Source organism: Siniperca chuatsi, linkage group LG20 (genome assembly GCF_020085105.1).
Source record: "Siniperca chuatsi isolate FFG_IHB_CAS linkage group LG20, ASM2008510v1, whole genome shotgun sequence".
NCBI classification, from domain to species: domain Eukaryota; kingdom Metazoa; phylum Chordata; class Actinopteri; order Centrarchiformes; family Sinipercidae; genus Siniperca; species Siniperca chuatsi.
In genome coordinates this window covers 4,222,302-4,239,882 of record NC_058061.1, presented here as the reverse complement: position 1 = coordinate 4,239,882, position 17,581 = coordinate 4,222,302, and positions in this window count along the sequence as shown.

Sequence of the window (17,581 nt, the reverse complement as noted above, 5' to 3'; positions counted from 1 at the left end):
ACTTGTTGACAGTAAACCTAAACTAAACCTTCAAAACATCCCAGAAATCTTACAATAAGTCCTTGGTTTTCTACATGTAGGTTTGGCTTAGAATTTAACAAAGTTAATCAAAGGATAAGCTGTAATGTGGCAAAGATACCCTCCTGAGTAATGAGACTTTATCCTCATCATTCACAATAAAAAGCTCCTGTAGGCCCTCCTCTTCCTTTCAGGAATGACAAATCTCTGGTCCATTGATGCCTGTGTAGCTGCTGCGTTATAGAGACATGCTGTTTATCATGCATAGAGGTTTCATGTCACTCCATACATCTCTTTGTCAGCCTTTTGTAACCGCGATGGCGGCTGTTGAGCTGATTTACTGTCTCTGTGTGTGTCATCATAAGTTGGCTTCAAGGTCTTTCTGTGTACATGACGGCTGCATCACTGAGGCATTCAGTCATTATTGATACAGGACGATCCCGAGGGTGGTGCTGATGACTGAGTGGGATGTTAACATTTATCAGAGGGATATTTAGTGTGGCGGTTTACAGTATGATGATTATGGGGCCTGTATGAAAGGAAAACTATATTTATATTTTATTTCATAGTTGTTTAACAGTGTACTTCTCTATGTTTTAGCACATGTGGCTGAAGGTTTTTGTAATAATAACATGTAAAATCATAATTTGATGGAGAAAAAGTTGTGTGTCTATGGCACCTTGTCCATGTCTGCTCAAAAATATCCATGTGTGAGGGCTTCAGGCAGCTCCTCTGGCATACTTAACAAAGCTCTGACCCAGTTTGTTGACTGGCTAAGTGGGTTTCTCTGTTTTTGGTTTCCTGCTTTTCTCACATCTACTCAACCTGCCCGTCACAACAGCTACACACTTACAGATGGAACTCCAGATTAAATAGTATAAAGTTTACAGAATTAATCAAATAATAAACTGTTATAGAACTGTTTGTTTGCACCGTTAAGACATCGTGGTTAAAGAAAAACAATAATGAAACTAAATAGATGTGCAGGGGATGAAGGAAGCCAGCAGGGCTCATACAAAGTCTAGAGTATGAGAAAATCTCAAATTCAATCAAGTGTAATCATACAGGCAGACAAAACGAAACATAGAAGGATCATATACAAGGGCATGTAAAAGAAAAAGGAGCATACAATCAAATATAAAAAGTATAAGGAAAAGGTGAAATAAAGGGTAAAAAATTGCCCCTTTAAATCTTTATATATAAGTTCTTTGGGAATCATGTAAACAGATAATTCCTGGACTGCATCTTTAAGTTTGTGGGTCATTCTCACCAGACTGTCTCCGTGTCCAGGCAGCCTGAAGGTACACGATGCAGGTGATGACTCACACAGCCAGGCTTCCCCCTCCGTCTCATCTCGTCTCGGCTCGGTTTAACATCTCTGGATGGATTTCTGCAGAGCTGCAACATACCACGCAGCTGCTGACTGATGCTGTGATGAACACTTATAAAGGAAAATGTCATTTATGTAACACTGTAAATAGCAATTAGTTCTGTGACTCTGGACAAGTTAAAAGGTTACTGCACATTCACATCAGTTTTCTCTCCTGTTTAAGCTAAAATTACAGCTATAATTAGTGCACTTCACTTCTCACACATCATTGGGGATATTAAACTTGCATTCACAGTATGTTGGTAATCAAGAGTATTACTTGGAAATGTAATTAACAAGTCTTTCTGGTTTCCTTGTATTGCAGTCAGATATATGCAACTGAACACTGACTATTCAGTGGAAAGTTATCATCAGATATAGGGACATTTTCAGTTTTGAGATTGTTAGCATTACTATAAAATTAAGTCTGTTTGGGTGAAAATCAAACATCCTGTGAGCCGTCCAGTTTCAGAGGAGCATATTCAGAAAATGCTGCTTGATGAATAGAGGAACATTTTTTCTTTCATCTGGCTCTCATAACTAGTTTTTCATGCTCACAGTCATCAACGTACTGTCCAAGATCAGGAATTCGTTTGATTAAAGCACAAAAAGGATTTCAGCTTGCAATCTGTTTTTGCTGTGACACGCTTTCTTGCACATCTAGGCCTTCAGTGCAGTGTGGGAATTCTTGCAGAGGGTACTGAGTTATGATTTGAAGCACCACATATCCTTTTTAGATAAACAAATCATTGACTAATGCAGTTGTTCCAAAACTTTTTCAAAAGTAAAACTAGCTTGAATTTACAACTTCACCATATTATGTCAATGTTGTGTTTATAACTTGTTTCTGCTGCCCCCAAGTGGCCAAACAAAACTCAGTTATAGCAGGTTTAAACTCTATTTCCAGTGACAAATATTAATGTCACTTGCTCTGTCAGTTGCTATTTCTGGCCGCTGTGCATCTCAGAAACTCCTGTACTGGAAAGTGTGTTACGTTAATGTGACAACAGGAATGTCACCAGTCCTTATGTGGCGTAACTTTGTGCAGGGTTTTTGATTTCAATCTATTCTCTGTTTTTTCTGTTTTGGTATGTTTGAAAACAAAATATAACTAAGACTAAGAGTCTACAGCCGCGCTCGCAGCTCTGTGAGGCTGCATTTCGGCACAGTGGTGGTTTGAGCTACACGTTAACGTTTAGAAGGTGTAATGTTTACCATGGTCACATCTTAGTTTTGCGTGTTAGCATGCTAACATTTGCTAAACACAAAGTACAGCTGAAGCTGATGGGAATGTTATTAGTTTTTAAGTATTTGGTCATAAAACAAAGTATTGGACAAATCAACATTTTGACCTGATGATGGTGCTAGAGGAAAACTTAATCCCCAAAGTCATTACAATTCATCCTCTGGGAACCATGAATGTCTGTACAAAATGTCAATCCATCCAATAGTTGTTCAGATATTGATATTCAATATCTCCACAAAGGCAGATGATATAGTTTGTAGAAGTGTTCCTTCTTCGTCAACATTTTTTCCCCCTCAACAATGTAGTCTTTAAAAACTGCCAAATTTAGTCGCATTTTTAATGTCAGTGCCACGCCTTTGTACTGACGGATGTCTTGTTTTCAGATCCTCCTGTAGTGAAGCGCCCTCAATGACTTGTAGCTGAGAAGAGCAACATATGCTCCCTAATAACATAGCAGGTGCTCTTCCCAGTGCATGCGGTGAAGCAGACTTTGTATGGTGTGTTAGTCTTCAAAGTCTTCCTGTAATGCAGAGTCTTTTTTTCCTGCCTCCGCCCTTCAGCTCTGCATTTGTGCTGAATTGCAGAACAGTAGCAGTTCTTATGTAGCCTCACCTCATGAGCCTTTGTCTCATGTCGTTCCAGCGTTGAACAAAGCGAGTATGTGTGTGTGTTTGTAGACAGATGAGGGACCAGAGAGTGCTGCCTGAGGGCCTCTCCTCTAAAGGCATCTGGTGCCCGGTTGGAGAGCCTTATGCAGCTGACATTTTGAAAACACAGAACACGCCCAGCACAGTAGATGAAGCGTAGCGACTGAAGGATTATGTTTGGTTCAGAGCTGAATATACTGAGATTTTCTCACCTTTTTCCTTCCCTGTCTTTCCCTCTTTGTATCCTTCCCCTTCCTCCTGCATCAGCGACCTTCTCTGGCTCACGATTAGATGTGTATCAACGGAAAACATGCATCTTTCACGCAATCATGCTGAAAATTGAGTGGGAGATTACAATCCAGAGGAACATGACAAGACACATCTATGTGTTAAAATCAATGTTCCCTGATGCAGCATTACCTAACACAACATACGCTGTTGTTTGAGTCTCCCATCCTGATCAGCTGCGATAACAGCGATGAATATTTCACCGTTACAGAACGTGGAATGTGGGTCGCAACGAGGAAGCGAGGCCTTGCGGGGAGCGCCATAAATATCTCTCTCTATCTCTGATTTTAATGGCTGTATTAGAGCTGTGTGTCTGTGCGGCTCACAGTAACAGGTCCAAGGAAACCCAGAGGAGCTCAGAAGAGCCTGAGGCAAGGTGTTGCTTCATCTGTAGTCTTTGGAGCAAGAGAAATTTCTCCTTCTTTTTATTTCATCAGGCGTTGTGGAGTTCCTTAAAATGAAACAAAAATGAGGGAGTGTTTGTGTGTGTGTGTTCTTTTGTAAGGGGGGAAAAAGGCACAGTGTGAGAGATGGAAGAAACCCCACAAAGACACAGTTAGCTCCATAGACAGTGCTGCGAGCTGAGAGCACAAAAGGTTTTAGTCACGCTTCTTTTTATGAAGGTGAATCCAGGTGAAACGAATGATGCCTGTAGGGTTTAACCTGTGAAATCTACTCAATTAGTTAATGAGATGGAGATTAAGGGACATAAATTGCGTTGATACACACTAATCTTTGCAGTTCAATGTCAGGTTTACCTAACACTTCCTAGCTTACAGAGCCTAAATCCAGAGCATCTGGGACAGTTTATCTTTACAATTTAGCTTAGCCTAGTGGGTGGTGTGTTACGGAGAGTCAGTGTTTCCTTATCTGAATTGAGGGCCTATGACAGAGGGTGTAGTATACTATACAGATTGTAAAGCCACTTGAGGCAAATTTGTGATATTGGGCTATATAAATAAAAATTTCATGGGAGTTTAATTTTTGAGTGCTAACGAAACGTTTAAAGTGATAATATGTGACTTTTAAAAGAAGACATGGCACATTCTTTATCTTACAAATGAAAAGTTGAACTCATAAGCAATAAAACGCATTCCTTGCTCACTCAGGGCTTTTGCTGCCTCTCGGTCTGGTATGACCGGTAGCTTGTGGTTGCTAATGTTAGCTAATGTTAGCAAATGTGTTACAAAACAGCTGTCTGTTTACACATCCAACAGACACGGAATAACATTAACATTCATTTGGAGACGTTGCTAAATGTTCCATTATGTTCACCAGCTAGTTGCTAACTTGGTTTGTCTGCCGTGTGGTGTTGGACAGGTAGTGTGCAGCGGGTTTATCAGAATTTCTTTTAGCTGAAAACAGTTGCTGCTGGAAACAAAGTTGATGAGCACAGAGTTTGTGGGACGGAAAGCCAGAACAATGTGCTAAAAGAGGCTAAAATACTCTGAAGAGCTGCAGAGTCGGGTGATTATTCTCTGTGGGCTCATCACTACAAGCAGCACCTTTCATAGTCATTTCACCCATTGTTTATATCACAAGACAAACACAGACATGCTAGCAGCGCTATGAGACTGTACTTTGGCACAGCAGTGCTTTGATGCTAACGTCAGCATGCTAACATGTTAACAATGACAATGCTAACATGCTGATGTTTAGCAGGCATATGGTGTACCATGTTAACCATCTTAGTGTGCTAGCATGCTAACATTTGCTAATTAGAACCAAACACAAAGTATAGCTAAGGCTGATGGGACTTTACCATCTCTAAAACCCATTCCGCTAGCATGGCTAGCTTGTTAAAATCACAAAGGATCTGAATTTTATAAAATAACAAGTGATGTAGTAGATATTTGTTTATCTTAGGACATGGATAGGAAACCCAGGAACACCTTTCAAGAAGACAGATGAAATAAACCCTCAATGAGAGATTAAACGGCATCAAAGAAGCTAATGTAACAGCAGCTAACCCAGGTGGACGTCATGATTTTTGCTTTCTACCTGTGTCACTAAACATGGGACAAGAGTTCCACCTGCTGTTTCGTGTATGGTATGGAAGTTAAACTAAATCAGTGGATGGCAGGATAGCACTAAGAGCACACGCAAGCATGGATATACACACATATTCATAACTGTCGTATGCGTCAACATCTAGCTATATTATCTCTTTGTCCTCTCTATCAGTACCGGATGCAAAACCACATTCCTCTCGTAGGAATGTCGCCTGATTGTAATCTCACACAGTGCGAGTGTATCGCTCTCTCCTGTCACTCTGTTGTCACTTTTCTGATATACATCGTCGTTAATAGATGCCTCGGTGTCACCTTTGACCTCATAACTCAAACAAAGACACATGCGGCCACAACATACCACAGTGTACGATATGAGCCTCTTGAAACAATTGATGTACACCTGTTTCACTTGATAAACCAGTTCAGTTTAGTTATTACTCTGTTGTTGCTTTCTTTGCAGTGGTGGAAAGTAATTAACTTCCTCTTACTGTATGTTAATTACTGCGTTAGAGCGTCAGTTCAGCCTAATTCTTACAATCTGACATGATTATGAGAAGTAAGTATAAACAATAATACTGCTCATTTAAAATAATGTGTCTGTCAGAGTGATAAATTATTCATTATGTTTATGATAACTTTTTATACTGTTGGCAGATTGGTACAAAATATAATCAACAAATAAATTATGAGTAACATGAGTGAAAGCAGTATTTATTTATATAAAATATAAATAAATTAAACTAAGCTCCATGTTTACCAGCTGCAATATTAAAGTGATAAACACAATATTGCATCAATAATTAGAATCCTATAATATAATATACATTATTCTGTAATGGGCCATTCTGCAAAATGAGTACTTTTACTTTTGATACTTTATATTTGTATATTTTGATGCATATACTTTTGTACTTTTACTTAAGTAAAATTTTAAATGCAGGACTTTTACTTGTAACAGAGTATGTCTGCACTGTGGTATTGCTACTTTTACTTTAGTGGAGTACTTCTTCCACCACTGGCTGTTTAATCTACCTTCAAACATGCTGATGTTTAGCAGGTAATGTTTACCGATGTACGCTTTCTCTTAGTTTAGTACGTTAGCGCGCTAACATTTCCTGATTAGCAATAAACACAAAATTCAGCTGAGGCTTCGTCATAAAGTAAAGTTTTGGACAAATTAAAATTCAGCCTCATGTTGGTGTTAGACAAAAGACTATGGATGTATCTACCAAATGTCATGGAAATCCATCTAGTAGTTGCCGAGATATTAAGTCTGGAAGTGGTGGAGTGACGTACTGACCGATCTGTAGAGCTAGCGTGTGGCTAAAAATGACAACATTTCCCTTTAAATGTAGTGGAGTTGAAGTATGAAATGGTAATAATCAAGAAGAGAACCAATCCCTTAAATTTGTACTTTCATGTATAGTACTTAAATGACATATTGACGAGGATAAACATGGTGAGCCAGTAGAGATACTGGCCTCTTTAAAGTAAAGTATTGGTATAATAATGATCATATGAACCGGCCTTACTGCTCAGTCCACTGAAGAAGCCTCGTAAATCTATTGAGTCGCCTAAAATTAGATTCCAGCAGCAGCATGCATGTATGTGTGTGTTTGCGACTGCATGGTTGGGTGTGACTGCGTGTGTGTCATTGAGCATGTGTGTGTGTATATATACTGTATGTATTTGTGTGCGTATTTGAGCTACAGCAGAGAGCCTTGGTTAAGTGCTCGCAAAGCCGCTGACAGAGATTCAGTGCTGTGTGAGAGCGGAGGATTTCCCAAGGCGGCCATTAGCCAGATGCACACGAGGACACATCAGAGACTGCATGCTAAACATATTTTGTACACATGTCCGCGCCATCAGATGGGAGGTGCTGGGTGCGTGTGGTATTGTGTATCAAAGCCTGTTCTTATTTTCTGTGTGTGTTTCTACGTCAGAACGTACCTTCAGATCTATTTTTGGTCGTTGCCAGGCTCACCATCATTTATAGAAGAAAGTGGAGAAAATGTAAGCTACAAGTGAAATTATATCAATCAATTTCTGACTTAATATTTTTTAAATTGGGTGCTTATTTACACCCACTGATGCTAATCTCTCTAACTTTTAATTCTTCATCTTTTAGAAGCTGAAGGAAACATTTCTACAATGAATTAACTATAACTTCATTCATATATTATATATACGCAATGGCCACAGTTTGAGAGATTTAATAGCATATATTTATCATCATGTCACTGTATTGTCACTTTCCAAATACTTTTGTTGGTCAGAGGTTGTTTTTTTTGTGGTTTGGTTGGTTCAAATTAAGGGAAATCTTAATGTTACATTAGCACACAATTATATTTTAGACAGTAGGGTGCTTTAGGGGTGCAACTAACTTATTATTTTCATTATCAATAAATCTGCAAATTTATTTAGCAAGTAATTGAAATGTGAAAAATAAAATGTCATAAAAATGTGTGAAAAGCGACCAAAATGGCATCTTTAAATGACTTGTTTTGTCTGACAAATAGTCTAAAAGATATTTAATTTATTATCATGTATGACAAAGATTAGCAGCAAATTCTCATATTTAAGAAGCTGGAATGAGCAAATGTTTGGCATTTTGTTTAAAAAATGACTAAAACTATAATCCACTATTATAATAGTTGCCAATTAACTTTCTTTTGATTGACTAATCAATTAATCGACTAATTGTCGCAGCTCTAGTGTTCTTCCAACTTAGTGGCAACAGTTTGTGTTTGGCTCCTTCCTGTTTCAACATGACAGTCCCCCCCATCACAAAGCCTGCTGCATAAAGAAATGGTCTTCCCAGTTTGGTGTGGAAACCCCATCCATCACCTTTGGGATGAACTGGATCACCGACTGTGAGCCAGACCTGATCACCCAACATCGGTGTTGGAGCTCACTGATGCTCTTGTGGCTGAATGGGAGCAAATCCCTGCAGCCAGGTTCCAAAATCTGGTGGAAAGACTGAAACCAGGAAGAGTTGGAGGCTGTTAGAGCGGCAGACTAAAGCCTGTGGTTTTCGAGTAAGGTGTCCACATACTTCTGGCCATTTGGTGTATCATGTTGCCCCTCCCTGGGTAAACTGCGCTCAACCTCTTCAGATGCACAAGGGGTAAATAGTGACTCACATGTGGATTTTAACTTGATAGTCAGTCTTACTTAATGCCTGTTAGCATTACAAAGCTTTCTGTTGACAGCCAACAGAAAACATATGTATCAGTGTAGTTTACCACAGATCCAAAAATAAGAAATCTGTGTTCAGTGGTAGTTTTTTTAATGATATTAATCACCAGAAATCTGATTGTCTCGTTATAACTTGTTTCCCGTCACAAGATGCTGTTTCTCAGAATCCTTGAATGCATAGATGTTTCTCAGCACTGTAGGCCACACATGACTTTGAGGTGTTTCCTTCGCAGTAAAGTGAAGTCTTGTTGTTTCTCTGTGGAGAGAAGAGTGTCATTATGCGCAGAAGCTGTTTTTAGAAGGAGAAGGGCGTGATTTTCATAAAGCTTGACTCAATTACAGTTAAGGTCCCGTTTATATTATACATACAGTCTAATCTCTACATTTGTACTGTTCATTTTTAGGTAAATATCAGTTAAGCACAAATGAAATGCTAGCAGTGTTACAAGCTGCTCTTTCAGCTTTCATTTGCTATAAAACTGAATGCTATGAAAACAATATGACAAGTGAATACTAGCAAGCTCATCTTCTGTTGTGACTTTTATAAATGGACTGTACTTATATAGCGCCTTTCTAGTCTTTTCCGATTACACATCACATTCATACACTGATGGCATACTAAGTGCTCATCAGTCCAAGGTAATCACTCATACACACTTACACACCAAAGGCACAGCCCTCGAGAGCAATTTGGGGTTCAGTGTCTTGCTCAAGGACACTTCGACACGTGGGCTGGGGGAAGGCAGGATCGGACCGCCGATTGGTGGGCGACCCGCTCTACCACAAAGCCACAGTCGCCCTTTTATACAGTATATAATGTTAATTGACAGCTGTTTGTGCCAGTGTGTTGCAATCAGGCAGGTTAATAAAAGTCATAGGTCACTTAATGTCCCTTAAAAACCTTTAAAAAATCTTTACATTGTTAATGATAACAGGAGAAGTCAAAGAGCAATGTTCTACAGAGTTCGGATTATCAATAAAAAAAAACATCTTCATCAAGAGTCAGATATTAACAGCATCAGTGGAGAATCTGAGCACTCGGATCGGTTTCTGTAACCGACCTCTCACAGGATAATTCCAGTTTCACAAAACTTGGCTCTTATTTTTGTAGTTTTGGCCAAAGTTTCTATCAGTTATGATAACTTTGTACATACCAAGTTAATCGTTGAGATCTGGAGTCATGGCGACATCGCCAAAAATAAATTTCAACAAGGTAAAAAAAACATGGTGGTCAAGCAAACCCCCAGGTTAGACAAATTTGTGCTAGATTTATACTTGACGCAAGGGGTTAACAGGAGTCCCGCTGTAGATACCTATGGCGGAGGTTTTGATTTATAGTTCAGTGATTTCACTCGTTGATATCACCACTGTAACGCCAAACGGGTGTATCGTACATGATCACGCTGTATCGTGCTTTAATTATATTTCCCACAGTGACTGTGTTTACAATATTAAATTGACTTTGTGATGCGAGTGATGGTGGGAGGGTCCGCCTTGTTTCATTACTCACTATGAGACTGATGAATAATATTCTGTCGGTGCAGTGAAGATGGCTTTTCTAGATGTGTGTTACTGAAAAGGAGAAGATTACTGAGCATTCGTTTCAACATGCTTCGTGTTGTCTTCACTCTCTTCACAATCTCTACTGACATCAGAGCCAATCACAGTTCTTCTTCGTCTAGTTAAGCTTTTGAGGAGGCGCACTGCAGCTGTGCCATAGCCTCAGAGTCTACGCACATAGCCACCATAGGCACAGCGTAACACCTTAATGCGGAAGTATAAATGAAGCTTTATTTGGAGGAGAAAACAAAGGCACCCAGTAAAATTATGACCAACCATTACAGTTTACAGACTTTACATACTGTACACTGTACTGTACATACTATAGTTGTGCACACACAGTTTTCCTTTGCAATTAGGGATTATTATCGATGTTTCGGGTGCTCTCTTTTGGTTTTACGTCCATAGAAAGTGGTATAGATCAACTTATTTAAAACCTGTCTGATTATCTGACTGTTCCCGTTGTTGCATTCCCAAAACTAGTACAAAACTACAAAAATAAGACTCAAATAAGCTGCAGTTGTCCTGTAATTTCATCACTTTTTGAGAGCAAAGTTATGAGTCAATGGAAAAGTCATGAGTTAAAGTTAGTCTCCCATTGAATTTGTGGCTCATTAAAGTCTCCTCTAAGGTCACTGATTTTATTAGTTCACTTATCAAAGATCCGTCTGTACCTCACTGCTCTTCATATTAGTCTGACTCGCTGTCTGTGCTTGAAACAGCTGTCGGACTAATTAATTCGATCCGACAGTAAAATGTGACATCAGTGTTGCAGTAATGCCTGGATTCACGCCTGCTGTCTCCTCCCTGTTCTGGGAGTCTCACATGTTTGTGTTTGTGTGTGTTTGTCAACTCATAATTCATGTGTACAGATGCTGTGTGTGTGTGTGTGTGTGTGTGTGTGTGTGTCTCTCTCTGTCTGCACGTGTGTGAACATAACATGACTGACAGCTACATATGTTCAAATCAGATTGTCGGCTGGCCAAACAGCGTCTCCGATGTCAGAATTGGCGGCTTTCTGCAACTCTCCAAAACAAACAATCCCACTTCATGCAGCGATTGGCCAGGTGTGTGAAAGTCAGACAGATTTGATTTTCAAGTCAAATCAGATACAGTTACAGACGTGATTAATCTTAGTCCTGAGTCTGACCTTTTGATCATTTGTATTTGTGAATATTTAAGGCAGTCTGTTTGTTCTCCTTCTGTTTGATAGACCTGAAACAGTTCACAGTTGCTCAGGCTGCCCTGAAATGTGTTACATGAAGCTTGTTGAAAGTTTAAACTCAACGGATAGTCTTCTTAGTAACTTTTAAAGTGGAAAAAATTACATCATGTGTGTGTAATGTAAAAAGAGAGAAAGAAGTATCTTCCATTAACCCCTAAAATGCATTCTTCTGGTTTTCAGAGACCCAGGACCATATTACATGCTGTCTAATTCCTTTATTTTATTCATTGACGCCCCTCAAGTCCCTCCTATTTTACAAACTTTTCTACTTTCTGGTGTTAAAATGTCAAAATTGTTGAAAATCATTGTTTTTCTAAAGTTGTTCTCCTGCAAAATATCTGTTTTTATACTATGTTCGCAACATTTACAAGCAATTTTATGTTAATTTGTAGCTCAACCTGTGATACAGTACATAAGTAACAGGTCCGAGGTGTGTATGAATATTTGGAAAACATGGATGCATTTAAGGGTTAAATTCAATTCAAACCATGTAAAATCAAAGATGGTGCAGGATTCTTTCCTTGTTCACTGACTGAGTGATGCTTAGCAGCAGATAAAGATATATAAAGAAGATAAAGGAGACTACCGTATTGCTGCAATATAGCTTGTTTTTTCCACCTTGAAAGTCGCTAAGATGAACACAAGTTTGTATTTCCAAAACTCTTCCTGTAACAAATTTTATGAACCCCTGAGTGACTGAAATGTCCGGTTACGTGAGATGCATGGTTTGCAAGTATGCTGTTTGTTTTGAATAGTGAAACGTGTCAAAATCAGTGAGAGGAAATTATTTCCTGTTCCAAATCGCAGCTTGCATGTTACAGATTTGGCCCCAGGACGCAGAAACCTTTCATTCACCACTGAAACAGTGTTCCCACAGCTTTGCGTATGACCACAGGAGTAGATTTAGGTAGCGACATGTTGCTACCAATTTGGTAAGGTGCTGCTCAATTAACAATCATAATAATGATCTTGTCATTAAGTTCTCATAGTGTTAATGGTAAGATTCATACAGAGTTGTCAGGTTTGTGTGTTTTCTGCAAAAAGTGGCTATTTCAATATTCTGAAAAGATGGCAATACCCGACCTGATCTGGCAACCCTGATAATGACTGTGAACTGGTTCAACGGTTGTGAATTTGAAGCGATTAGTATTAGACTTTAGACATTTCAAACATCACAGAATTAAAAACTTTTTCACTGGGCCAAAACTAACATCAGTCAGTTGTTATTATATTTAGATTTCAGGCGTAAGGTGTTAGCTGTCATGGTTTTGTTTCCCGGCTTGACACTTGAACGTAACATTAGCTAATTTGTCATTTTATCAAACAACTTTATTAGCCCACCTTTTTTTTTAAAGTGACAGTAACACCTTAGCTAATAAGAATGTTCTGTAGTCAACATAACATTTATCACCTTTATTAAGAGCTATATTAGTAAAATGTAAAATATCTGTTTAAAATCAGAGAAAAATTCACATGATACATGTCCTGTTTTAGAGAAACACGAGTGAACAAGTGCACACATACGCAACTCTGCATATTGGCAGTGCGGTAAAAAAATGTCCCTACCAAAGTTAAAACCAAACCTACGCCCTTAAGCATGACTGTCCTGGATCAGGCTGAACCTTCAGGAGTGATTTTCCTCATAAAATGTCACTCCAAGAAATGTGGAAGGACAAAGCCTGAGGCTCTGATGTGAGCAGCGAACGAAACCCTGGCTGCATGACCGGGGAGGAACAAGGTCAGCGGTATCCACGGCGACAGCCTAACCTCACTTTTCTGAAGGCCACGGCAGAGATAGAAAGAGGAGGGAGGGAAGCTCAGAACAGAAGGTAAAGGAGTCTCCATCAGCCCTGTACCCGATCATTGTTAGCCTTCACCAAAACGCTCCATTTTAAACAGCAGACCCCATGTCAGTTTGACAATGGTGTCACAACTCCAGGGCTTTGCACCATATTGTCTCGTCCCGTCTGTCACCTGCTTGAGTTATTTCACGGCTCAGGCAATGCCAGTATGAACATAAAGGCGTTTTTGTTTGCAAGGAATTTCTCACCCTTTTCTAACTTTGGGACTGCTTTCTGGGTGTTTGTCTTCTTTTCCTCCTTCTCACAGTTATTAGTCATTCTCTGTAATTGTTGAGTATGATGAGAACTTGGCAGGAGAGGAGCCTCTCTGTCCCAATACTCCTGCAGAGACGAGTCCAATGAGCTGTCCTTAGCCTGGCTGCCAGAACGCTGTGTGTTTCCTCGGCTACACTGAGCCGGGAAGGTTGACAGCGAGTGACGAGAGGCTCAGACAGAAGCGGCACAATTTTATGGAGAGAATTCAAGCCAGAAGGAGATAAAAACAAGAGGGGGAGGGAGAACAAACCAACAGGAAAAACGGCGTCAGAGCACCGACCTGCTTGCCAAAATATGTGAGACTCTCGTACACCCCATCGCTGGCTCTGACCCAACTCCTGCTGAGGAGAGAGGACTGGGTGGTGGAGGTGGTGGTGGTGGTGGTGGTGGGGGGGAGAAGGCTGGATAAACACAACACGTCTGTAGCTGGATGAAGAACAGCCACTTCACCAGATGTTCAGTTTTCTCTGGGACCTGCAGAATTTGTTAACATGTATTTGCATTTAACAGCATACTGGCTAATTGCCCAACAGGGTTTTACCTGCTCAGTCCGCCTGATATAAACAAAGTCCTGAATTTCTAAAATGAAGTTGTTTTGTTGCTCTAAAGTAGTAGATCCCAACCTGTGGGTCGGATAAGGTAGGTCTAGCCTGGTTCCAGACCCCTTAATTAAAACATTATTTTCATTGTTGATTCATCTGTAAATGTTATCGATACCGTACCATTGTTTGGAAGGTCTTGTTTTAAGTCAGTAGAGATTGGGGATGACATTGTGAACACAAAACAAACAGAAACAATATCCCCTTTGCAATGAATGGGAGTTGTATGTCTGAGACCGTCACTACGCAGGTGTCCAGTCAGTGAATCTGGGGTCGTTGTCCTTAGCTCGTACATTTCAACATGTTTCAGTGTCTCTGGTGTCAGGAAGCACCGTCAGTCTTGTTCAGGCCAGCTGTGTAAAGACATGAAAATAAAGCGACGGGGTCGGACTGCATGTCGACACAAGGAAGATTTGTATGTGTGTGTGTGTGTGTGTGTGTGTGTTAGCTCTCTGGCTCTGCTGTTGTGTGAGAAGACGGTCGACAGGCTGAGTGTGGGAGAGTTGAGTCGGGGCGGCGGTGGTGACGACGAGGGCAACACTGGTTACTGTGGTCTCACATGAGCATCATGCTCGTGTGTGTGTGTGTGTTTCAGTGGAAGTAAAGGCTGCAGGCTGCCAGACTCAGAGCAACACACTATCTAAAGCTGTTTTAAAGAATTGTTTGTTTGTGAACAGCTGCAATGCAAAAGACCATTTACTTTTGTCCAATGGTGGAAGAAGCACTCAGATCTTTTACTTAAGGAAAAAATCTATATATATATAATATGCATTTGAAATCTTACTTGAAGTATTGGCATCAAAATATACTTAAAGTACCAAAAGTAAAAGTACTCATTATGCGGAATGGCTCGTTTCAGAAAAAATATTAATCCATTATATTAATGGATTATAATGTTGTGTGTAGTGGAGTAAAAGTATAAAGTAGCAAAAAATAGAAATACTCAAGTAAAGTACCTCAAAATTATACTTAAGTACAGTATTTGAGTAAATGTACTTAGTTACATTCGACCACTGCTTATGTCTCTGATTTAATGCACATATTTGACTTTAGAGTAGAGCAGAGACAATCAGTCAATTCATTGATTAGATTGACAGAAAATTAATGGAGGCAAAAAGCAGAAAGACATTTGCTTCTTTATTGTGAGCATTTTCTGCTTTTCTGTGTTTCATAGCATAGTAAATTTAATATTTGGGGTTTTGGGTCTGTTGCTCGAGACAAAACAAGATATTTGAAGGCGTCACTTTGGGCTCTGGGAGAAAGTGATGGACATTTCCCCTTATTTTGTTTTGACATTTTATAGATAAAACCACGAATCACTTAATTGAGATAATAATCAGTAGATTAACTGATAATGAAAGTAAATATTGCAGCACTACTACAGAGCATTCTCCCTACCCATTTGTACAATATGTTGAGATGACTGTATTTTCAGCTGTACTGAAATATTGATACCATCAAACCGTGATGCATTAAAGTTTCAGCCCGAGCTGCATCAGTGCCTGAGCACTTACTTTAAAGAAACATTTAAACTGGATCTCATTACTTCCTCATAAGGCATTCCTTGATGGTCTGGCTTCTCATGGCACACTGTGATGAAAGGCTAGGGCGCGCTTACAAAAAAGGGCGTGATTTCCGCTACGCTGTAAAAACAGCAACTTATATTAATTGGCGTAAATAACAATTACAAGTTGTTTGTCCTTAGAAACTTAAATTATCAGCATTTAAAGTAACCATTGAAATTGTACCAACAAATCAAGCTAGTCTCTTTGTGCCTTCAACAAAAGTAAGCGAGTCCTGACAACTTTGAACCAAGAAAGAATTTCAGAAAAACTAATTTTCAATAGTCTTCAATAGTCAAATAGTAGATATCAATGTTAATGATTACTCACAGGTATACTGGAGTAAACGTCTGCACGCACAACTCAGCTGCAACTAACCACCATGCGTAGCAGCGATGATTGGCTCTGACCTAATTACCACTTAAGGGGGCTGCAGCACAGGCTTTCCGACAGTATGGTTACTGTGTTAATAACTGAGACATTTCTGTTTCTTTGACCTTGTGTGTCCCCCTCATGATCTCATACAAAAATAGAGCTTGAGAGAGAAGTTCAGATCTGTCTGACTTTCACACACCTGGCCAATCGCTGCATGAAGTGGGATTGTTTGTTTTGGAGAGTTGCAGAAAGCCGCCAATTCTGACATCGGAGACGCTGTTTGGCCAGCCGACAAGTACTTCCTTTGAAGCATACTGACACCTTCAATATACAACATTAATCCATCGTCGTATTGATATGGTATATAAAAGGTTTTCTGCTCTTTCAGCTCTAAAACTGGACGTACATACTTTGGTCTCTTCTTGTTACAGACATGCCTAAAAGCCTTTTCCACCTAGTGCAACAACATTTAGTCCCAGGAGGTGAAAAGTGAATCTTTGGAGGCTTTAAAGAAGTGCACGACCTCCTACGGTTGATTTTATTTTTTTAGGCTTTGCTTTGTTTTGTTGCCTTGTCAATCGCGAGGGCAAACAGGGCCGAGGTACTCCGGGTGAATCTGGAATGAGTCAGGCCATTTCATTGTATTCAGCGGAGAAAAGCTGTGGGATTTAGTGCTCCTTGAGAAAAATAGCAAACTCTCTGGAGAGCTGGACCTGGACGCTCGAAACTTTTGGCCGTGAGCAGCATTTTGATTTGGGGAAAGCTTTAGCACCGGGTTGTGTTTTGTTATCTTGTGCTATGTTGTGTTTGACGCTGTTTACTATGCATTGACATCAGAATCAAGGTAGTCTGTTGTAAATAGCACAAGGATGAGTATTGTCATGTGTCTTAGGTGTTGGAATTGATCCCCAAAAAAGCAGAGATTTATTTTGGGGTAAAAAACTGATTTTTGAGACTGAGCTGAAGATTTTATTGCTGAATAATAAGATCTGCAGTACGGATTTCAATATTAACCACCAAAGGCACAATTCCTCTTTTTGATAGTTTCCTTTGTCAGATGCAACAATTTAGTTTTTTAAAACTGTGCTATGACTATATTTATAACCAATATGTAATTAAATCTGGCCAAATTGCATTCTTTATCAGATGGATTAGACTGTCTTTAAAGTCCAACTAAAATTAACCTGCATGATTTTCAGATCTGCTCTGTAAATTACATCAGTACCCAAAAGGAAGAAATTTCAATTTGATACTTTTTTGAAAGAGCCTCAGACTTTGAACCACAACCCATGTTAGCTTTGTAGCCATGTCTCCATGCCCCCCCTCTGTGATTTTGGTTGGATTTTGGGAAATACATGGACTTGC